The sequence below is a fragment of the Malania oleifera genome, chromosome 10 (genome assembly GCF_029873635.1).
Source record: "Malania oleifera isolate guangnan ecotype guangnan chromosome 10, ASM2987363v1, whole genome shotgun sequence".
Taxonomy (NCBI): Eukaryota; Viridiplantae; Streptophyta; class Magnoliopsida; order Santalales; family Ximeniaceae; genus Malania; species Malania oleifera.
The window spans coordinates 62,736,235-62,762,880 of record NC_080426.1 but is presented as its reverse complement, the minus strand read 5'-3'; positions in this window follow the sequence as shown (position 1 = coordinate 62,762,880).

Genomic DNA, 26,646 nt, shown 5'->3' with positions numbered 1-26,646 from the left:
CAAAACAAACTCTCAGTTAATTTATCTTTGGGTGTTTAACCAAGTAACGTACTCCTATATGGTTTCTGCAAAGAATGGTTTAACCAACGTACTCCCTTTTGGTTTCTGCAATCCCAAATCAAAATTGAACTTAAGGTTTACTTGATTTCCAAATATATGTAGTTTATATGATTTTCAATTAAACCATCTACGCAATTTAAATGTACTAAAAATAAAGAGTAAAGGAAAGAGAGAGTGAGACATGGATTTTTTCAAGGTTTGACTTATACCCAGCTTACGTCCTCACCTTTGGAAAACCACCAAAGGATTCACTAAACATGTTCCTTTAATGGGTGGAACAAACCTTTACAACACTCCTTGGTTAAGGTTAGAGCCCGCCTTCTCCAAACGATGTCCCCTCGTTCAGTCACTCTTTTAGGCTAGAGTCCGCCTCTTTAAGCAATATCCCCTTGCTTAGCCAACAATCCAAACAGTCCTTGGAATTATCAATTTACAAGAAATATAAACAAAATTCGTGTACAAGAATTTGCTCATACAAAGAGCTGATTAGTACAATAGTTAGAAAACAATACAATACTTCAATAAAATTCAGAATATGAAATTCAATATTTGAAGCTCTAGAGTTGTATCACCATATGATTCTTTCAATAGATGAAATAAGTAGTAATTGAAGCACAATCTCAGCAAGAATTAGCAAGACTTTTAGCAACTTTGTGCAAGATGCGAGCAATAAAGCACTTTCAGAATTTGAGAATACTTGAGAAAGAGTTTTGAATGCTGCACTGAATTCTCTTGTTCTCTTAGTGTTTAAATCAATGGAACTTGAGGGTATTTATAGATGTATAAAGTGATTTAGCTTGTCCCCCTAGTTTACTTGGAGTAGGGTCCAAGTTGTAAATTAGTTTGGTCTTCAAATAATTTAAATTTGAAAAATATGCTCGTTGAAAATTTTAAATTCTGCCACGAGCCGGATGACTGTGTAGTCACTGGAAGTCAGTTGTCCATGCATTACAACTATAAAACTCACAAACAGAGTGGTGGCAGTCTCCTGTCCTCAGGCTGGCAGTCGTCTATCACCAGAATAACTCAGTTTTAAAACACACAGAAGGGTGGCAGTCGGTTGGCAGAATACACATAGATTACTCATTGGTCACTAGAAGTTGTCTGTCAGCAACTTTACAGTCATCTGTCCAGCTTCTATCCGTTTAAATAAATCCTTTAAACTTTCCAATCATCTATCCATAGACAGATAGTCATCTGTGCATCAAACTTTTCTTTCTTTCAAAAATTTGTTTATCTCTCTCATTTTTGCTTAATTAATCTTAGAATATAAACTTGTTTAAGTTTGAAAAAACATGTTCCAAGACTTAAACTAAGGTCTCTAAGTCTGTCTTTGCCCGATGAGCTTCAAAATGAAAACCATAGTTTGAACCATTCTTGAAGTACTTACAAAGGCTTGTCCTAAAGACTCATTTGACTTTTCGTTGCTTTGAGTTTTCTTTGTCTTCTTTGCTGAGCTTTAATGATCCTGAATTATATGTGAGCTTTCAATTATTTATCTCTCTTGATCTTTTATAAAAAAATTCAAACTTTGAGCTTCATTGTTCTTTGAGCTTTCATCGGGTTCTCTTTAATCATCATGCTCTCATGATCTTTAGGTTTTATCTTTAAATCCATACTTCAAGCTTGATATAATCATCCTTATCTGAAGTACATGCTCTCATGAATTCTTTAACCTTGCATTCATTATTGAGTCTTGAAAATACATCACTTAAACAAAGCATATTAAGTTCTACTTGTTTGTTAGCATCAAAATAGGATATTAAGATTTGTAAGGCCAACAATCTCCCCCTTTTTTATGATGACAAACAAGAAGAAAAAATTAGAGTGAGCCTTAAAAAAAATTCCCCCTTTCAATAAGCATTATCTTAACAACATTTGCAAGATCAATATCAATTTCAAAAACTCTTTTGCAATCACGCTTATCACTTCATTCATGTTCAAGTTTATGGAACAATATCAAATACTTCTCCTCCTTTTGATATATATTATGTTCATGCTCAAATTTTTGTATTACCATGCTCAGTTTTTGCTAATCACTTATCCCCCTTTTGACATTGATCAAAAAGAGAGAAAAATATGATGATCAAGTTCAAATATCATTTTGAGCATATGCATATCAAACATGTGTACACACTCAATTTATTTTTTAATACAACATGTGTAGTGTGTTTTAATAGTCATATCTTTACTAACAAGTTTTTCTTCCTTTGACATTATTCAAGATACTTTTTGTTGTTTTTATGATACCAATTTAACAAAATATGTAATAATATGTGAAAAATATGTGATACCAATTTAAAATTTAATTCATGATATCAATTTATTAATAGGGAAATGATCATATATAAGTCATAACACTCCCCTTGTCAATAAGCATAGTCTGAAAATAATTTCTTTTAAGTCATAAGTTCAAAAGGTTCAAAGCTTCAGATTTAACATTAACATAGAACTCATAGTACATTGAACTGGAAACAAAACAATACATAGGTTCAGAGTTTCAGAACTAGAAACAAATACAAATATAGACTTATAGACTTTGCTCACACACATACTCCCCCTTTTTACATCAACAAAAGATGTAATACAACCAGAAACTAAGTATGTGTAGCATACAAAATAGCAAAAACAACATCAAAGGTCTATGTATCAGAATTAGTGTCACTATCTTCAGCAATTTCTTTTCCTTTGGATTGCTGTGAGCGACATGGTACTCTATTTTGGCAATGCGATTATCCAGCTAAGTGTATTTTTCATCAATGTTTGAGATCTTATCCTGAAGAGAAGCAAATTTTTTCCTCAGTTCAAAACTAAAGCTGGTATAATTCTGATAAAATGGAACAAACCATGAAGGCATATCAGCTTCTTCTGGTCTTGGGTTAGGTTCTTCTGGTGCTGGTCTTGCCAGTCTATTTCCCCTAAACATCCATCCCTTGATATATTTCTTGTAACCCATTCTTTTTAGTGTAGTGGAGGAGAAGACATGGTAATGGATTCGCTTCACAATTTTTGAAGATGGAGTGAGGACTTGAAAATGAGTGAAGACCAAGGAAAGAATGCCTCCATATGGAAGTCCAATTCTGGGAGATTCAAGCTTCATGACCACCCATTTTAGTGTGAGGCTAGCTAAATCTAATTTCTTCCCTTTTAATATGCACCACATTATGAAGCAATCAAAGAAAGACACATGATCAATGGATTCGAACCTCGGAATTATATTATAAGCAATGATCTTGTGAAGGAGTTGTGCTTGGAGATTGAGCTGTTTGTATGGTGGAGGATGTCCAAAATAGACGGGTTGATTGTTCATCACAAGAGACAAAAATTCTTGTGATGAAAAGCCCTATTCCATAGTCCATTGTTTTTCTACTAGATTACACTCAAAATCCCCATGCTTGATACGAAGTATTTTCCGTAATGAGTGTGGAGTTAGTCTTATCTTTTGGCCAAAAACTTTAGTATCAAATCCAATGTCTTTCTTTACCAAGTTGGAGTAGAAAAGTTTAATCTGGTCAGGATAATATCCCTTAACTTGGTGAAAAAGAAACTTATCCCATCCAATATTTTTTAACAATTCAAGAATTTTAGGGAAGTTTTCTACAAACAAAGTAACATCTAATACCTTACAAAACATTGGATCAATTGTAGAGATGTGATTTGATACAACGCTTTAGCATGGGATGAAACCAGCCATTTCTCTATTTCATTGTGGCTTGCATCCTTTGAAGAAGAGGAGGATGCTTTGTCCTTTTTCCCCACTGTTTTGGTACGTGCCATTTTGATGAAGCTGAAATTCGTGAAACCCTAGGTTTGGAGGAGGTAGGGTTTTGATGGAGTGATGTTGGGAAGAGGTTTGGAGAGAAGAAACATTCAAAGAGAATGAAGTGGAGCTGGTTTATGGCAAGGGAGACGAATGAATAGACGTCTAGGGGTTTTAAAACAAGTGCTTTTATGTTACAAGAACAAGAACTGCCGCGAGACAGTCGTCTGTCAACTTTCTTTCCACATAGACAATAGGCTTTTAGTCGCTTGTCAATTATCTAGCAGTTGTCTGCCCAATAAAAATTCTATTTCTCTCTTAGTTCACTTCTCATATATGTAATATGCTTGATTTTTTATTTCATATGAATTTTCTTTCAAAAATTCTATATCTTAAGTTTGTATGAATCATCTTATGATTTTTGGCCAACAATGTTATTTAATTATTTATGTACTTCAATAAACACTTTGAGTTTTTTTTTTTTTTTTCAAGGATTTTTATCTAGGTACCCATACCTTTTTGGGTCATGTAGGTTTCACAAGGGATGTTTCCTTAATTCTCCATACTTGTTTAGCTTTTACACCCTTTCTCTTAAATGGACATTCAAACTTGATATGCCCTTTTTTCTTACATTGATAGCATATTGTATTAGCGTAGGCATTATTAGATGTGGTAGCATATTGTTTGGAGACTTTTCAAAAATAACCCATATAATGATTTTTTTTCTTTTTATTTTCAATTTCATTAAAACCGATGCCTTCTTTATTTAAGGTCATCCTTTGTGAGCCTAACATCTTGTCAAAGTTTGCTTTTCCTTTTGTAAATAAATGATTTTTTCTTTATTTTCAATCTGATTTTTGAGATCATTTATTTCTATCTCTTTTTTGTTATCAACCTTCTTCAGTGATTTTTCTAATTCTAGAGATTGTTTTCTTATCTTATCCTCTAGTTCAGAAATATATATATATATATATATATATATATATATATATATATATTTCTTATATTCTACAGAGGATAGGGATCAAAGGTCTTCTATCATTTTTTCATTCTTACTTTCTAATTCTTTGATTTTCAAGTCTTTTCCTTTTCAGAAAGATTTTTGGATTCTAATTCTTTTGTCATAACTTCATTCTTACTTTCTATTTTCTTGATTCTTGAATCCTTTTCTCTTTCAGCAGTTCTAAGAGAATCTAATTCTTTCATGATACCATCATTCTTATTTTTCAATGAAGTATTTTGTTTAGTTACTTTAATTAACATCTTATGCACCTTGAATAAGTCATTTTGAAGTTCTTCATAAGATGACATGCTTTCATCATTGGATTCATCACTACAAGAATTATTTTAAGATTTAGATGAGGAGTTTTCCTCATCGTCCCAAGCCATAAAGCACGTATAAGCAACCTCTCTTTCACTTGATTCAATTTCAGAACTACTTGTACTCATCATGTCCCAACTAGTGGCTTTCATGGCCTTTTTCTTTTTCTTCTTAGACTCTTTCTTTAGTAGTAGTGGACATTCTATTTTTATATGTCCAACTTTGTTGCAATTGTAACACGTAGGAGTTTTATTCTTTGATTTCTTGGTGCTAATATTTCTTCTTCTGATTAGGAGTTTTGATTTCTTCTCTTGAATTTGTTTCTCCTTCTTAGTTTCCTTGCTAACTTTTTAGATATGAAGATCTTCATCCATTTCTTCTTGACTACTTGAGTTGTCTTTTAAGGCTTTGAAGGCTATTGAATCTTGGGCTTTGGTTTTTCCATTCTTTTCATTCACTGCCATTTCATATGTAAGGAGAGAACCTATAAGTTCATCTAAGGAAGTGTTTTTCAAATTTCTTCCTTCAGTTATGGTAGTGGTTTTTGGTTCCCATACGGTTGGTAGCCCTTTAAGAGTTTTCCTTATCATTTCATAAGTAGTGTAGGTTTTTCCTAGTGCATTTAGGGAATTTATTATATGAGTGAACCTAGTAAACATATTAGTTATGGATTCATCCGGGTTCATCTTAAAAGCTTCATATTCACTCGTGAGCATATCGATCCTATTATCCCTAACATCTATAGTGCCTTCATATGTTACTTCTAGCTTGTCTCATATCTCTTTAGCTGATTTGCAAGCCATTACTCTATTAAATTCATTGGCATGTAAAGCACAATATAGAGCATTCATAGCACTAGAGTTTATTTGCAACATTTTATAATCTCTTTCAGTCATGTCTTTCTTTTCCTTAGGTATTTGTTTTCCATCTACTAATGTGGAAGGAATTAGATCACCATTCGTGACAACCTCCCAAGCTTTCCAATCCATGGTTTGAAGGTATATTTGCATTCTCTTTTTCCAAAATGTATAGTTGTGTCCACAAAATATTGGTGGTCTAGTTGAAGATTGTCCCTCTCCAAAGGGAGCTATGCCTAATTGAGCCATTAGATCTTTTTATAACTACTTGTTAGGATTTGTTATAACCTCGCTCTGATACCAATTGAAAAGCAAGGTGTAGTCCTAAGAAGAAGGTGAATTGGATTCTAAAAATTTCTTTTAATTTATTTTAAAATTCTTTAAACTTATTTTATTTCTTCTAACCAATTCTTAACTTGTTTGTTTAATTTGTTAATCGCACAAGAACTTAGCTTCCTTTATCCAATCAACAACACAATTAAACAACCAATCAATTAAGCAAAATCTCCAAACCAAAACAATCAATTTATTTGCCAAGTATGAGTTAACTGTAGCACTATTAAATTAATGGAAGCTTGCAAGATTCAGTACTCTTTGGAATATAAACACAATCCACTCAATATCAAGCTTTAAACCATTCAATCACAATAAAGCCTTTGTTGTCAGCCCTGGGTATAAAATTGAATTAAGCCCTGTATATATGAAATGGTTTTTTCAATGCAATCCACAATTCAAATCCCAAACAACTCAATATTCACACTCATCCCAATATTCAAAATCCAAATAAACTCTCAGTTAATTTATCTTTGGGTGTTTAACCAAGTAACGTGTACTCCCATATGGTTTCCGCAAAGAATGGTTTAACCAATGTACTCCCTTTTGGTTTCTGCAATCCCAAATAAAAATTGAACTTAAAGTTTACTTGATTTCCAAATATACGTAGTTTATATGATGTTGACCTTATAGGTCACACCCTGGTTTTGATAATGACAAATACGATTGTATTTAATAAATATCTAGTTCATGTGCAGGTTTATACTAGCATATATTCAAGGGCACGTGAAAGCTTGAAGACAATTTCATATTTCAAATTGTAATATCTCTAAGTGAATTTTGTCTGTAATAGTAACTAGGCTGTCTGTAATAGTAATTAGGGTTTTTGTTTGTAATAAGCACACACATCACATGCATGATTTATTTTGTAAGCTCGAACCAAACCCTGAATGAAAGAGTACTGTAGAGAGACCTTAGGGTACACCTTCGGTCGACCGACACCGGACTTTTTCGGTGTCTTCAAAATTGGACCCCAAGTGACCTTAGGACACTCACCTTTGCACTTGTATGTAATAGGCACTTGAATAAGGTTTTTATGTTGCAAGAAGGGACCGAAATGCACACTTGGTGCACCTTCGGTCGACCGGCCAACTCAGTTCAAATTGGCCCGGTCGACCGAAACCGGTCCGGGTCAACTATTTGACCCGGTCCCGGTCGACCGACCCCTTATAGGTCATTTGACCTCGGTCGACCGAACACCCTGAGAGTCAACATTTTGACTACCCGGTCGACCGACCAAAATTGTACTCCAACGACTTGGTCGACCGAAGGGTCTTGGGAAAATTCCCAACAACCCGGTCGACCGAGCCGAGCAGTTCAAAAAGGCCTCGGTCGACCGAACCGCGGTATTTTTGAGAATCGCCCTTGTCCGGTCGACCGACCACTCAGTTCAAAATGCTCCCGGTCGACCGAGCTACTTGAGTCCTGGTCGACCGAACCACTTTTGGTCGACCGGACCTCTCGGGTTGCTCCTATTTTTTACCGAGGTTAAATTTTTTAAACAGGGTTAAAGTTTCTTAAGTGTCATTAATCTTTTCTGAAAATCCCTAATAAGTCCCCAACGGTCAAAATTTTTAGTATGCCTATATATACTCCTTCATTTGGTGATTTAAGCACTGATTAGCAAAAAGGATTAGGAAAATCTCTCTCAAGCAAAAATACCTCCTTGTGATTTCTACTTGCTCAAATCTTTCCCAAAAGCACTTTAGCTCATTTCTTCAAATCATTTGTAAGTGCTTTGAGTGTATATTCAAACAGGTTTTTCTCTCATTGTTTAAGAGTATTTAAATCGATTTTTCTCTCGAGAGCATAACCTAAGTTTTCTTAGGAGGCTTTGCTAATAAGCCTATTCTAAGAAAACTTGTGGTAAACTTCTGAGTGTTGCATTATCATTGCAACATCTTTGGAAGTGTGTATTTGTTTTGATTTGCAAAAACATATTTCAAGCTTACTCAAATATCTTGTGGAACTTATTGAACAATTTGTGAAAAGGTATTTGTGCTTGTTACACTAATCTTTGTGGTATTATTTATACAAGTAATATAGCATTTACCGAAAACAAAGATTATCTATTTTTCCATTCAAGCATATACATATTCATATAATTGACTCATTCTATTGATTGATTATGTTGAGGCTTGTTTGATACTCTGTGTGAATACGCTTGATTGAATATTTTAAAGTACACTGATTATTATTGACACTCTCACGTACGTACTACACTGATAGAAAACATAGTTGAGAGTTGACATATTCAGACCACACAGAGCTTACATTTTAAATCACTTGTGGTGTTTGTGTTTGTGCTCATTTGTGGTACAAATCTGCTTTACGTGAAAGCACTCCTGCATTGTACCTTGTGATTGTATATCTGAGAGATTCCAGGCCTGGCCTGAGGGGGCGGTAATCCAGCCCAGTAAGGATTGGTGTAAAGGTTGAGGTCAGCCCTGTGGTAATTTGACATAGGTGCCGCTCCACCCGTTTAAGTGGCTATTGTGATAATCCTTGTGCTGGTTAGCCAAGGCGGGGACGTAGGCAGTTGGCCGAACCTCGATAACATATCTGCGTGTCATCTTTCCTTTACTGCTTTCTGACGCTTATATGATTGTTTAAACTGCTTTATTTAATTTCTGGTATATTTACATTATTTGCACTAGATTGACCCTAGGCTTGTGAACATACTGCTGCTAGGAGAAATACCTAGAAGATAAAATTTAAAAATACCAATTCACCCCCCCTCTTGGGATCACGGTAAAGCTAACATATGATTTTAAATTAAACCATCCACGCAATTTAAGTGTACTGAAAATAAAAAGTAAGAGAAAGAAGAGTGAGACAGGATTTTTTGCGAGGTTCGGCTTATACCCAGCCTACGTCCTTGCCTTTGGCAAACCACTAAAGGATTCACTAAACCTGTTCCTTTAACGGGTGGAGCGAACCATTACAACACTCCTTGGTTAAGGCTAGAACCTGCCTTCTCCAAACGATGCCCCCTCGTTTGGTCACTCTTTTATGTTAGAGCCCGCCTCTTTAAGCAATATCCCCTTGATTAGCCAATGATCCAAACAGTCCTTGGAATCATCAATCTACAAGAAACATAACCAAAATTCATGTACAAGAATTTGCTCATACAAAGAGCTAATTAGTACAATAGTTAGAACACAATACAATACTTTAATAAAATTCAAAATGCGAAATTCAATATTTGAAGCTCTAGAGTTGTATCACCATATGATTCTTTCAATAGATGAAATAAGTAGTAATTGAAGCACAATCTCAACGAGAATTAGCAAGACTTTTAGCAACTTCATGCAAGATGTGAGCAATAGAGCACTTTCAGAATTTCAGAATACTTGAGAGAGAGTTTTGAATGCTTAACTGAATTCTCTTGTTCTCTTAGTTTTTAAATCAATAGAACTTGGGGGTATTTATAGATGTATAAAGTGATTTAGCTTGTTCCCCAAGTTTACTTGGAGTAGGGAATATTTCAAAAATATGCCCGTTGGAAATTTTAAAATCTGCCGCGAGCTAGACGACTGTGTAATCACTGGCAATCGGTTGTCCATGCATTACAACTATAAAAATAAAAAATAAAGAGGTGGCAGTCTCTTGTCCTTAGGTTGGCAGTCGTCTGTCACCAGAATAAATCAGTTTTAAAACATATAGAAGGGTGGCGGTCGGCTAGCAGAACACACACAGATGACTCACTAGTCACTAGCAGTCATCTGTCAGCAACTTGACAGTCATCTATCCAGCTTTTGCCCATTTAAATAAATCCTTTAAACTTGCCAGTCATCTATCCATAGAAAGACAGTCGTTTATCCATCAGACTTTTCCATCATTTAAAAATTTGTTTATCTCTCTCATTTTTGCTTAATTAATCTTGGAATATAAACTTGTTTAACTATAAAAAAAACATGTTCCAAGACTGAAACTAAGGTCTCTAAGTCTATCTTTGCCTAATGAGCTTCCAAATAAAAACCACATTTTGAACCATTCTTGAAGTACTTACAAAGACTTGTCCTAAAGACTCATTTGACTTTTCGTTGCTTTTTATTCTCTTTATCTTCTTTGCTGAGCTTCAATGATCCTGAATTATATGTGAGCTTTCAATTCTTTATCTCTCTTGATCTTTCATAAAAAAATTCAGACTTTGAGCTTCATTGTTCTTTGAGCTTTCATTAGGTTCTCTTTAATCCTCATGCTCTCAAGATCTTCAGGTTTTATCTTTAATTCCATACTTCAAGCTTGATATAATCATCCTTATATGAAGTACAAAATCTCATGAATTCTTTAATTTTGCATTCATTATTGAGTCCTGAAAATACATCACTTAAACAAAGCATGTTAAGTTCTACTTGTTTGTTAGCATCAAAATAGGATATTAAGTCTTGTAAGGCCAACAAGAATGAAGGTTAATTTGAATCATGAACATTATAAATCTACTATTGACATACATTGCATGTTGAAAGAATTTTCAAAGGGTCATATGTTTATAGTCCGTATTTGTCTTGAGCAGATTCCTGTAGGAAAGGTGAGGAAGTTACATGCTAACAAGATGGATCATTTCAAAATTTTCAAGAAAACTGGTTCTAATGCTTACATGCTTAATATTCCTTTTGATTTTGGCATAAGCACTGTGTTTAATGTTAAAAATCTAACCCCTTTTCTTAAAGCAGCACCTTTTGTGGAGCCTTCAAATTTTAACCATATAGGTAATCCTACTTCATTCCCTAATCCTCTTGAACCAGAAACTCCAAAGTTATCTTTGTCTCCACCTCTACCCATACCAAAAAACCTCGATGAGATCGAAGAGATCTTGGATGATAAGGCAATGTTCGCATAAGCAGAATCATATCAAAAGTTCTTTGTCAAGTGGAGAGATAAGCCACTTTCTAAGAGCAGCTGGATACTTAAAGAAAACCTCATTCATCGCACCTCAGAGTTGTATTCCCAGTACATCACCTCTAATTCTTTGGAGAAGAATTTTTTTGGGCCCGGGAGAGATGATGGGGATCAACATGCCTTATGTATCCCTTTTACTGATATGATGACACATGGATGACCTCTCGATGTCCACTCCTTCGCTAACATGGTGACATGTGGACGACCTCTAGATGTCCACTATTGTTTATATCTATTTTGTAGAAACACATAGAATCAATTGAAGATCTTCTACTTCTTTGATGGAAGACTTTTCTGATGTGAAGACTTTGTTATTGTGTTCATTTATATTTTTTGTGGAAATGTTATCTCTTGATTATTAGGTGCTTGAAGACTCAAGTGAAGTATTGAAGCAAAATCCAACTAAAAACCCATGTGGCCCTACACGGCTTCTAGGCCCCACATGGCTCCAATGGGCCTTGCACCATTTTGGCCTTCCTTTTGGAATATGTTTAGATTTCAAATTTGAATTGTAATAATGCAATACAACTAAGCTTGACTTGTGTGCTTATGAGTTGGAGTTCCTTGTTTTTTAGTAAGTATTAATTGTATTACGTTAATAGCTGTTGAAAGTTGTTGAGAGTTGTTGAGTATTTAGTGTTTTGTCTCCCAGGCTATGCCTATAAATAGTTTTCTTATTGTAAGAATAAGATGTGAAGTTGAAGTTGAATATAGAAGAAATATTTCTTTGCTTAAGCTTGTAAAGCTTGTTCCTCTCCTTGTGAGTGAGTAGTGTGAGGCTACGATGTTCTCTCCGGAGATCAAGTGGTGAGAGACCACTAAACTATCCAACGATTCCATCAACCCCTCCTCCATCTAATACTCTCACAACCCCCATCAACACCACACGGCCAGCACCTTCATACACCCACACGACAATCATCATCTACACTTCATTACTACGTTCATCTTGTATTTCAAAGTTTGTACAAAGGACCTATGGTATGACCTAACTACATGTGGAACAACATCAAGTCATCCAAACCAATCTCTTAGCAACTTCAGTACTTTTGTTTGAATCCTTTTCTATATCTTGTGAACCCTTGCTAGTAGATTAAAATCACATCTTTGAATAACCCATTTGATCCATAGATTGCATTATTGGTACTTGCTAGTTAAAATCAATTGTATGAATATTAGTTTGCTGACATAGAACATTTATTCTTGAATCTTTGAAATAACAACTTTTCAGTATATAACTTGATTCATTTGTGAGAGACCTAATTGGGACTTAATTGCTGGACAAGTCATACACCTTTTGAAAATCCTTGAACATGTGAAATAAAGTATGATTTATTGTGTTTATGTTCGGATAATTAAATTCTTAATTTAAAGTATTTAAATGTATGTGCTTGTGTGAGGGTTGAATCATAGGATATAGGTGGATCATTCTTGTCCTACATCAGTAAGTCTAGTATACAAAGAATAAAACTCTCAAGAATAACTTGCACTTTACAAGAATATATATACACATCCATACTTATGTACATATAACAGCATACATATACACACCACACTCGGTGCATGTGTGCGTGGGTGGAAGTTCATATTATAATATAAGGGAGAAGGGGAGGTATTCATAAACCTTTTGTTCCAAATCAAAAATTTTGAAAGAATTGGAATAGATTTTTAGGCTTTTTTCATTCCATTACTTAAAGATGAATTTGGAGTGAAATTAAATAGAGTCAAATAATTAAATAAAAATACATAAATATTTATAAATGTATTCATATTTAATCACTTGGGCACTTGGTGCATGCACATGTACAATTAAAGACATTATATTTTAAATTAATGTCTTCGAATTGAATAATTAAATTTCAAACTATAAGACAAAATTAATTTATAGTTTAGTATTCTGATACAGTACAAATGATAACTCATCAAATATTGATATCTTTTTGAAAAGATATTATTAATTACTATTCATGTCTATAAATATAAATTTTAATGGAAGGACAATCATCAAATCAGAATTCTTTTTTTCTCATGCCCCCCTTTTTCTTTAATTGAATTCATTGTCAAATATACAATTTCCATTAATACTTTGTAAAGAAATCTTTGAGTTTGCTACTTGAAAATTTTTTGTGGTTTCGCTATATATATCTTGAAAGTGATGTTCCTATTACAAACTCATTCAAGAGTGGACAAATATTACATTAAAAATAGTATATTATTCATGCTTTAAAACCAAAAAAAAAAAAAAATTGCAGCTCCTAACCCCTTCATAATATTCCAAGTCATTCTTAATATAAATTTATATTTATATCGCATTAGCCATTACACTTTCAAATTCCATTTGCTAGGGTTGCTCAACAACTCACCCAACCCAACCAATCCAAAAAAATCATTTTTGAATGGTTTGTTAGTCGGTTAACGATTTCTCAATTGACATAACCTGGCTGTATAGGTTGGTTTGCGGGTTTAGTGTCTAATCCAATCAACCCAACCCAATCCACCTCTTGTAATTAATAATAATAATCACGAAGGTGTACAACTACTTGGAACCTATGAAAGAATACATAATATGGACAGTGGGATTGACACATTTTTTAGTGTTTTAATTTTTATATATATTTTTATTTTATTTTTATTATAATAATGTTTATGGATATGATGTTCTTCTCCTTTTGAAAGATAATGGACATATTTTACCTTTTAATATTTAATGTGATTGATAGTATGCATATTAGATAATAGACATCATATTTCTTTCTTTACTTTGGAACCTTCTTTATATAAATATATATTGTGTTGTTAATGCAAAAAATTTTATATTTTATGATTCAGTGTAGTTGACAATATGTGTGCTAGACAATAGACATGATATTTCTTTCATTACTTTTGTTGCGACGTCTCGAACCCTGCCTAGAGAACCACTCTCTGGAAAAAATGGGTACGGCTACAAACTGGGAAAAATGGATATGCGGATTTGAAAAATATTTTCTTGAAAAAACAATGTGTGATAGAGTTGCCACTAATCTTTTGGAGTGTGATTAGAACACTTGATTACTACCCCGTTAGGGGTAGAATCGGTCTGCGCTACCAAAATCGGGCTCGAGAGTACGGTTACGAGAGAGGAAGGTATTAGCACCCCCTACGTGCCCGTTCTTACGAACGGTACCAGATTAATAAAAAATTATCCCTAAAATAAATCTAATAAGCCTGTCCAAATTACTCCCCTTAAAAAATCAAAGGAATGAAAATACTATATAGGTATTCCCTCATAACTGAGGCAATCCAATACTCCGAAGAGTCTATGCCCTTGGTTGCAATCATCGGGAAGGAAAATCAAGAAAATAAGGTACGAAATACGCTCCTAGGGGTTTTGAAATCTGTAGGTTTTTTTAAGTAGGAAAATACTATTCCGGGAGGTTTTTGCAGTTTGTTCGGGATGAAAATGATTTTCTATGCTTAAAAATATTTTTGTGATTTCTCTAAGTGTGAAAACATTTTTTTTGTGATTTTTGTGATTTTTCAATATTTTTCCCGAACTTCAAAATAACACATCCATTTTTTCCAGTTCGCAGTCGTACCCATTTTAGCCAGAGAGTGGTTCTCTGGGTAGGGTCCGAGATGTCGCGACAGCTTGGCGACTCCGTCGGGACACTTGAGAGTCAAGCTAGTGATTAATTAAGAATTATCCCAATCTCAAATCTTAATAAGCCTTCTTGATTACTCCCTTTCATTTTTGTACAAATTGATAATTTGGTTGCATATACATGAATAATTGTGAAAGTCTCGCTTGCTTTGGTACTTAAATAAGCTTGTGTTTAGTTCTGATTGCCTTAGCTAAGCATGTGATTAGTTGTGAATTTCTTGAATAAGCATGATCCTTTGCTGTTTTGTTGAGCATGTGTTTAATTCTGAATAATGGATGGATGTGGGGTAGAGGGTGTAGGCTGAAATTGTTAAACTCACACACTCTCACAGCTCTATACCCAGGCTTTCCCTTGCTAGGATTAGAAAGGAGTGTAATATTCTAGTTCCCATGTGGCATGGCCTATGAGGACTCGCGAACCACTCTGCTCAGTGCGAGCTTTGTCGGACCTCTGTGAAGGAGGATAAGGTTTCAATCTCGGAACCTGTTGTCAATAGGGATTAGAACCTAACTACACATGATTGTCCATAATCCCTTGCCTAGGGTAAAGCCTCAAAAAACCCTATAAACATGCCTTCCCTGGGGTCGGGATAGAAGTTGCTTCCTTCTCCACATGTTGTAATTCATGTCGGTTGTATATATGTTTTGAAAAATGCTTTGTGTAGTGTACATCCTGCATCCATGCCAGACATCCATATCACTTGGCCAATGTTTCGAGAAAAGTCAAATTCATGTATGAAAAAGTAAAATTTTATCTCTTAAAGTACTTATTGACCTTATAGATCACGCCCAATTTTGATAATGACAAATACTCATTGTATCTAATGAGTGTTTGAAGTCTTGTGCAGGAACTAAGATTGTTAAGATCAAGATGTGCACAAAGCAAACAAAGCCTGAAGACCAATTTCTATTCAGCATTATAATATATTTCATTTAATTGGTCTGTAATAGTAACTAGGGCTCTGGTTTGTAATAAGTTCACACACATCATATGTATGATAATACGTAAGCTCAAACAAAACACGAGTGAGAAATGACCATAGAAAGACCTTAGGGTCTTCCCTTCGGTCGACCTTTTTTGGTGTCTTCAAATTAGACCCCAAGTGACCCTAGGACACTCACATTTGTACCTATGTTTGTTAGGCACTTGAATAGGATTTGTATGTTTCAAAAATGGACTGAAATGCACACATGGTGCACTTTCGGTCGACCAGCCAAGTCAGTTCATTTTGGCCTGGTCAACCGAACCAGACCTGGGTCAACTGTTGACCAAGGTCCTACTTGACCGAACCAGAATAGTTTAAAAAGCCCCGGTTGACCAAAACCCTCTCTGGTTAACATTTTGACCACCTGGTCGATCGAACCAGGTAATTCAAAAAGCCTTGGTCGATCGAAACCACCTAGGGTCAAAAGTTTGACCATCTGGTCAACCGAGACAGAAATAAACTCCAACTACCTGGTTGACCGAGGGTCCTCGAGAAAATTCCCAACTATTTGGTCGACCGAACTAGCCAGTTCGAAATGGCCTAGCCGACCGAACCTTGAAAAATTGAGAAATCACCCTCTCCTGGTCGACTGAGCCCTCAATTCAAAAGTCCCCTGGTCGACCGAACCTATTCTGGTCGACCAGACCTCTCGCATTGCCCTGATTTTTACCACAGTTAAATATTTTTTAGAGAGGGTTAAAATGCTTTAAACATCATTAAACTTTCCTAATAATGCCTAATTGGTCCCCAACGGTCATATTTTCTCCCATGCCTATATATGTGAGATCATTTGTTAAAAAGAAGTATGATTAACTACTTTGATTAGGGGAGAATTCTCTAAAAACCTAAAATCCTATACTACTCATTTTTTAGCCTCATTCACTCAAGCTTACCCTCTATTAGTATCTAAATCATTTGTAAGTGGATTAAGTGTCCGTTTGCAAAGGTTTGCTCTCCTTATTCTATTTGATAGATAAGATTTTATTTGAGAGTAAAACCTAAGGATTCTTAAGGGACTTTATTGATAAGTCTATCCTAAGAAGACTTTGATAGATCTTCTAAGCTTGCACCTTCATTGGAAGATCTTGAGAAGATTGTATTTGTTTCTGGGTGCAAAACATTTTCAAAATACCTTCAAATATCTAGTGTGCTTTATCTTGATAAACACTTTAAAAAGATATTTGTTTGTGTGAGAAAAATCTTTGTTGCAATATTCATTGATTCATATCTCTAGTTGAATACAAAGATTATACATCTTTTGCAAACCAAGCATATACTTCATTTGATACTTGCATGCTTGAAACATCCTACTAATTGAAATACTTGAGACTTGATATCTTTGTGTGAACTTATTGGCTGAACGTCTTCTGATTCAAAGATTGCTTGTTTGACACTCTCACGTATGCAATACACTAATAGAAAATACTTTTGAGAGTTGAACCATTTTGACCACATTGAGCTTACATATTGAATCATATTGTCGTGTATGTTATTCCGCGTATCTGGATACATATCTGCTTTACACGAAAGCACAATCACTGTACCATATGATTATATACACATTTGTTGTATGTCTAGGCACGGGCCTGAAGAGGGAGACTAGCCCTGGAATAGTCTCGGATTAGCTTAGACCCGGTTAGGAAAGTTAGGTGCGTCGTCTTGTTAAGGCGTATAGGTTGAGGTCAGCCCCGCTAATTGACCTGGTTAAGGTTGAGGTCAGCCCTGTGTTAATTTGACCTGGTTATAAACGATACGGTTCCACCCTTAAGTGAGCTATTAGTGGAATCCTTGGGCTTGCGAGCTAGAGGCGGGAACATAGGCACTGTTGGCCGAACCCCGATAACATATCGTGTGTTTGTGTATATTGTCGCACTTTATATTTACCGCATGTGTATGTTATTATGTGAATGATGCACTTGATTTAAATTTCCGCATATTATATTTATCGGCGTAGTTGGAACTAGATAGAAAGACCCTAGGTTGTTATACTCAACTGACATCTAGTTCAACCTAGGAGAAAAGTTTAAAATTCCAATTCACCCCCCCCCCCTCTTGGGAATACACCAATTCTAACAATTGGTATCAAAGCCTCATTGCACTTGACTTAAACGTTTTTACAAAAAGATCGCAATGGCTCACTTTGGTGTATCCCCATTCGATGAGGGACAGTCACTTTCCAGTCCTCCAGTATTTTCTGGTGTCGACTACACCATGTGGAAAGTTAGAATGACCATATTTTTTAAATCTATGGACTGGAGGGTCTGGCTTGTGACTGCTAAAGGAAGATGTGAACAAATAAATGGAAATGATTTTAATATGATCAACTCTAATGCCATGGACATGTTATATCTTGCATTAGATTCTGATGTTTTTGTTGAGTTTGTGGCATGTCATAGTGCACAGGAAATTTGGGATGAACTAAAAAACAAGTATGGAGAATCCCAAGAGAAGGAGATCGTAACTCCTCTGAATGCTCCAAGCTCAAATGATCAGGAGGAGGTAAACCTTAAGCTAGAAATCAACAAGGAGATATATGATTCTCACTCTAGCTTGTCTGATGGCTCTTGTGATAAATGCAGTGATATGTCATATACTAGATCATTTGTTGATAATGCTAAAAATTGTCTAGACAACGTTTACGATGGAAAATCTTATGATGAGTCATTTGTATACTCATGTGATGTATCAAATGCTAGATCATCTGTTGAATATCATAATAATTCCAATAATGATGTATATGATGATTCATATTGTCGCGGCGTCCCGGGAGCGCGTGTGCCTTGGGCGGCAAAATAAAAATCAATTTTAATTTTCATGGAAAATATGGATATCGGAGTCGCCACTAACCTTTAGTGCAGTTAGAACACATGATTACTACCCCGTTAAGGGTAGAATCGGTCTACATTACCAGAGTTGGGGTCGGGAGTTCGGTTACGCAAGGGGAAGGTACGAGCACCCCCTACGCGCCCGTTCTTACGAATGGTACCTAATTAATTTGAAATTATCCCTAAGCTAATGTAATAAGTCTTTAAATTACTCCTTTTTATGAATTTATAAATACATGTGAAAAATAAATAAATAAATAAAATAATAAATAAATGAAGATAATATATACATACGTATTCCCTCAGAGTTTAGGGTACGTGATGCCCAAAGGCTCATATCCCCGCAATAAAATCATAGTGATAATATACACATGAAAATAAATAATACTATAAAATAATAAAAATAAATATCAACACTACTACATAAATAACAATTATATAACACGCGCTCATAACGTATAATCATAATAACACTGCCTTAATAGTAATATAATCCTAGCTTAACAATAATAACACATCGATAATATAATGGTAGTAATAATACCCTAGTAATTCAGTACATAATAATAATAATAATAATAATAATAATAATAATAATAATAATAATAATAATAATAATAATAATAATAATAATAACAACAACAACTATTTGCCATGTATACTATATACTGATAAATCACTATAATACCTAATAACATATCCTAATAATAAACCAACCTAATAGATAGTAATGATATACACATAATAATAAGAATAATAATGTAATACTAAACTTATAATAATAATAATAATAATAATAATAATGATATATCATACGTAATAATAATAATAATAATAATAATACACTAGCATATAGTAAGATATTAACATCCTATAAATATAATAATACTCACTTATGAATAATCAAAACCCCTAATTTAACTCTCAATATATGCACATATGGAAACAATTAATCCCTAAAATAAATATACGATATATACAATAATTATTATGGAAACAATTAATCCCTAAAATAAATATAGGATATATACAATAATCATTATGGAAATAATTGAAACCTTACCATTAATATACACTAACAATGTGGAAACAAATTAAACCCTATAATATACATGCAATATATACAATAATGGAAATTATTACACAAGCAAATATTATGGGAAGCAATTTAAACCCTAGAATTAACAAATAACACACGCGACAATAATTATGGAAATAATTTTGAAACCTTACCATCAATATATCATGACAATATAAGAGACCAATCGAACCCTAAATAAAGCATATGATGAACAAAACCCTAAATATACCATTAAAACCCTAAATACAACACGTAATAGTTTAAACCCTAAATGCACAATATATACTAAGTAAATAACGTACCACAATTAATAACATAGTTAATTAAATGCTACAACAAATAATGTATTAATATACACACAATTTAGATACAAGGCAATAGACTACTTACCACTGCAAATAAAAGAAACCCTACAACAATGGGAACAAATCAATTAATATTTACAATAAAAAAAATATAGACATGGGTATTAAATATGAAAACAATTAAAAATATACATGGGTATATATACATATATATATATATATATATATTATCTACAATATAACAATAATAAGGGTAATTCATAACAATAAATAATAATTATTAAACAAAAAAAACTACCATGTAATATAAGTATAATAATAATAATAATGCTACACACAACGATATAATATTAATACTAACATAATAATAATGTTGTTAAATAATAATATCATAGTAACACACAAATAATACCATAATATTGCTAATAATAATATACAGAAAATAAAAATATTTAATATGATCAATATAAAAGAAAACATATACGTATACCTATTAACACTAACAGTAATATATATATATATATATATGTATATATATATGCATAATATAAAAGAAAATATATATATATATATATATATATATATATATTGACACTAACAGTAATATATATGTATATTTATGTGTGTTGTGTGTGCGTGAGTGTGTGTGTATTACAGTGGGCAGCAGAGGGACTTACAGAGGGGACTTACTGGAGGGCTGTCGTGGCTGGAACGGATGGCAGCAGGGTGTTCGGGTCCTGGAGGTTGGCTACTGTGGGGGTGTTGCTGCGGTTCTGAGAGAACCAAAACAGGGGTGGATGGAGTATGGAGCAGGGAGCGACAGCACTGGGAGGTTTTGCTGCCGGGGCTCGTGGCTGGTGTGGTGGCCGGAGGTTGACATGATGAGAGCAGAGGAGACAGTGCTGGCCGTGGAAGGGGATGGGGTTGTTAGGTTGGCAGCAGGGGCTTGTGGCTCGGAGTTGATGGTCGGCGCAGGGTTGACCGCGACGGTGGCGTGGCAGGAGAGTGTAGCCGCTGTGGACTGCCCGTGCTGGTGCTGACCTTCGCGGGTGCTGGCTGGATATACTGGAGAAACTTGGGGAACAGAGCTGCTGCTGGGGTTGGAGTTGCAGGCGAGGACGGCAGCAGCAACTGTTGCTGCGAGTGTCTCGGGGTGGCTTGTCGTGGTTGAGGGTTGAAGAAGAAGATGGAGAAGAAGGGATTTTTTTTTGTCTTGCTCCTCCGGCTGCACTGTGCGCTGTGTGTGCGCCCCCCTTTGCCATTATATAAAAAAATCTCAAAAACCCTAAAATAACTTCCCTTTTTTGATTTTTTTTTCTTTTTCTTTTTTTTTATTCTTTTATTCTTATGGTAATAATGAAAAAGGAAATAATAATAATAATAATAATTATCATAATAATATAAGTATCCATAAGATAATAATAATAATGATAATAATAATAATAATACTATTAATAGTAAATAGTAATAAATAATTATGGTAAAAATAAAAATAATAAAGATATTATCAGTAAAATAATAATAATAATAATAATAATAATAACAAAAATAGAGTAATAATACAAAAAGTAATAATAATAATAATAATAATAATAATATATCAAAAATAATAACAATAAAATAAATGGAAAACAAAAATAATTATAGTAAAGTAAAAATAAAATAAAGATAATAAAAGTACTAGTAATAATAATAAAAATGAAAAATAATAATAATAATGATAAAAATACTAGCAAAATAATAGTAAAGTACTAATAATATAGGAAAATAATAATAATAATAATAATAATAATAATAATAATAAAATTAAAAAATATACCCAAAATAATAGTAAGGTAACACTAATTATAATACTAGTAATGAACAATAATAAATAATATAATGAGAAGGGATTCCTTTGTTCTGTTTGGCTAGGGCAAAAATAGGGTGTCTACAGCTGCCCCACTTTGTAGGCTTAGTTGCTTCAATGTAACGGTAGGAACTCTCCTACATTTTTTGTAGTAACAAGCCTGCAAAGATAAAAGACACCTATTTTAGCAAGGCCACGCAACTGTCTGGGCTTTTCAATCAGGTGTTGTTTGCTTTTGCCAATTAGGGATAATTTGCACTGAATGTAAGAATCCAAACGCCAAAGTATGTGAGAATGACTTGCACTGGGTTTGAGAACCCGAGCGCCAAAGTACATGAGAATGACTTGCACTGGGTTTGAGAACCCGAGCGCCAAAGTATATGAGAATGACTTGCACTGGGTTTGAGAACCCGAGCGCCAAAGTACATGAGAATGACTTGCACTGGGTTTGAGAACCCGAGCGCCAAAGTATATGAGAATGACTTGCACTGGGTTTGAGAACCCGAGCGCCAAAGTACATGAGACTAACTTGCACTAGGTTTGAGAACCCGAGCGCCAAAGTATATGAGAATGACTTGCACTGGGTTTGAGAACTCGAGCGCCAAAGTACATGAGACTAACTTGCACTAGGTTTGAGAACCCGAGTGCCAAAGTATATGAGAATGACTTGACCTGGGTTTGAGAACCCGAGCGCCAAAGTACATGAGACTAACTTGCACTAGGTTTGAGAACCCGAGCGCCAAAGTATATGAGAATGACTTGCACTGGGTCTGAGAACCCGAGCGCCAAAGCACATGAGACTAACTTGCACTAGGTTTGAGAACCCGAGCGCCAAAGTATATGAGAATGACTTGCATTGGGTTTGAGATCCCGAGCGCCAAAGTACAATTATGGCTTGCTTCGAATGTAAGAATCTGAGCCGTAGGGATACGATGATCCAGCCATGGAATACAATGATGGCTTGCTTCGAATGTAAGAATCCGAGCCATAGGGACACGACGATCTAGCCATGGGACACAATGATGGCTTGCTTCGAATGTAAGAATCCGAGCCGTAGGGACACGATGATCCAGCCATGGGACAAAATGATGGCTTGCTTCGAATGTAAGAATTCGAGCCGTAGGGACACGATGATCCAGCCATGGGACACAATGATGGCTTGCTTCGAATGTAAGAATCCGAGCCGTAGGGACACGATGATCCAGCCATGGGACACAATGATGGCTTGCTTCGAATGTAAGAATCCGAGCCGTAGGGACACGATGATCTAGCCATGGGACACAATGATTCAGCCATGGGACACAATGATGGCTTGCTTCGAATGTAAGAATCCGAGCCGTAGGAACACGATGATCCAGCCATGGGACACAATGATGGCTTGCTTCGAATGTAAGAATCCAAGCCGTAGGGACACAATGATCCAGCCATGGGACACAATGATGGCTTGCTTCGAATGTAAGAATCCGAGCCGTAGGGACACGATGATCCAGCCATGGGACAAAATGATGGCTTGCTTCGAATGTAAGAATCCGAGCTGTAGGGACACGATGATCCAGCCATGGGACATAATGATGGCTTGCTTCGAATGTAAGAATCCGAGCCGTAGCGGATACGATGATTCGAGCCACCTCAACCAGTAACAAGGTGTGAAAGCAAAGCTTGGAAAGTTGTTACTCTATTTGGAAAATGCACTTGGGGTAAAGGTCGAATGTCGATGAATGAATCCCCTTGTCTTTAGGATCTATTGCCCTAGTTCAAAATAAATCAATGTGTGTCTGGGGTCAACTTGCCCCAGTTTTCCAAGTAAATCAATGTGTGCTTGGGGTCAGTTACCCCAGCTCATAATTAAACTCAACAGGAATCTCTCCATCAAGGATGTCAAATAATCATTCAAAAGCTCGAGAAAAGCGTGAAGGGTGCTCTATTGCTGCTTGTGATGCTAGAATGCAATGATATGTTGCTATATGTATGCATGTTGCTAACTTATAATGCAGTGATATGTGGCTATTAATATGCATGTTACCAACTTGTGATCATATGTATGCATTTTTTATTTTTTATGTTTTTATTTTTTTTTGGTAATGTACGAAATGCACAATGGTGATGCATGAGATGTATTGGTAATACATAAAATGTAGGTAATGCATGCAATGCATGGAGATGCATAAAATGTATGGTAATGCGTGAAATGCAGGACAATGCATAAGATGCATGGTAATACATGAAATGCATGACATATGGTAATGTGTGGTAATGTGTGAAATATAGGGTAATGCATGAAATGCATGGCGATGCATAAGATGTATGGTAATGCATGAAATGCATGGCAATGCATAAGATGTATGGTAATGTATAAGATGTATGACAATGCGTGAAATGCAAGGTAATGCATAAAATGCATGGTAATACGTGAAATGCATGTCAATGCATAAGATGTATGGTAATACATGAAATGTAGGTAATGTATGCAATGGATGATAATGCATGAAATGTAGATAATGCATGAAATGCATGACAATGCATGAGATGAATGGTAATGCATGGAATGCATGGCAATATATGAAATCTAGGTAATGCATGAAATGTATGACAATGCATGAAGTTTGGGGTAATGCATGACAATGCATGAATCTTTTCTCCCAATGCACTTGTGATCAATGTCCTCATCTTTGGTCTCCACATGAAACTCGCCATATTTGAATGGATCTGTAACTGATCTTGGCTTAATCTTTTTTATTCATCCAGTCATGAAAGTGATTGACTCAGCTCAAAAATCACAAAATCTGCCCCAATTGAATGGACCTACAGCTGATCTTGACTCTGATTTCCTATTCCAATCTAATAAGAAAGTGCTTGAATGGGACCTACTGAGACTCAACTCGGAATTTGCCCCAGTTAAATTCATCTGTCACCGATCTTGACTCTATTATTGGATTCCTTTTGAACTTGACATAACATTTGCCCCAGTTTGACTGCCCTTTCTCCACAAGGATCTTCTTTATAGAAATTTCTAGTGATTCTGAAACTCTTTGACTATCCATCCTCTTTTAATGCTCTAAAGAATAAGAAGGGTTCCTTTTTTTTTTCTTTTTTTTTTTTTTGTGATTTTAAGGAACGAGACATGATTATGCAACTATGACATCAACTTGCTAAATCAAAAGGCCATCCGCACAAAATAAATGTTTCACCATGTTTCAATGCTATCATAGGGAAAAATTCATACCAGTATTCAAAAGTCATGTAACGTTAATTTCCCAACCTAGATGACTGTCCTTCTCGTCAACTGCCCCAGTTTCATCAACCCATGTTTTGATCTCAAGATGGTCTTTACGACTTAGGACGAAACATAGGCTTAAGGATGTAGGCTTTTAGAATAAAAGGGAAACTAAGGCTCAAAAATACCACTCCAAATAATGTTTTATGCCCCCAGTTCGAGTTGAGGCGCTTTGCAAAATGATGACCGAACTTGTTATTTAAACAAGCTGCCTACGTACCTTTTCAGGATCAGGTCATTACGTAGTTCAGACTCAGTATTGAGTCTGACAAATCATTAGAGACAACAATGTATACCAATCTGGTCAGGACTTTCATTTGGTTAAAGAAGAAAGGAATTACATAAGGCTCAAAATCATCAATTTCATCAAGGGTAATTTGGTCAAAGATCACATATGTAGTAAGTCCCTTATTCTCTTTCTTCTTCCTTCCACTTTTTCTTTTTTTCTTTCCCTTTTAATCTTATTTTCCTTCTTTTACTGCAACTTTCACTTTTCCTTTTATAAAGGAATCTTGACTTCATTTTCATTTGAACTTCAATTGGGACTAATCTTTTAAAAACTGCCCTAGTGTGGGGTGTGATCCTTTGACGGGCTTATCAAGAAATGAATCTTTCAGGCTCAAAAAGGGTTTGCAAGGGATTTCTTCTTTGACTTTCTTTTGGGTAGCAGAACAATGGCCTGCCATCCTTTTGGTAATGACTATTGTCTCAAATGATTTGCCAAACGCTAAGGGACCCAAACCCAGGTTGGATTTTTGATGATCTGACTTTTAAGAAAAAGCTAGTTTAATATTCAGGCTCAATTTGGTTAACAAATGGTAAATCATTGTTTGAGTTCTTTTTAGGGATAACTGGTCGGCCAAAGAGGGTCATCCATCATTTGATCAAAACATGAGTGATTAATTGATAGGAAATTACCATAACAGCGCAGCCACTTCGTTGAATTCCTTAGAAAGTTAAAAAACTTCTTCATAACGTCTAAATTCAATGGTTGTTTCATCCTTTAACATCTCTTTCTAGCTCATGAACACTGGCAATATCACTTTCCCTATTCCGGCATGAAACATAAGCAAACAAAATTTGGCAACTAGACTTATGATGCAAGTGAGATAACGAAATTCATAATTCATTTTTGTTGAATATCGAAAATATTCCGAGGCACTGGCGTCCACGGATTACAAAAAGTAAATAACAATGGAAAACAAAAGAACATTAACTGAAAAGGATTAGATAGTCAAAAGTTCGGTACTCCATCATTTTATCCTCAGTGGATAACAACTGAAACCATTGATTTGGGAACCTCCTGGATATGTTAACCACTTCCTTCCTCGTGTTTGGGCAAAGGATTCCCCTGGACTCCCGGTTGCTTGTCGTCGAATGCTAACCATCCAGCATCTCTTAATGATTGCACCTTATGCTTGAAGGCCCAACATCTGTCAATAGTATGGCC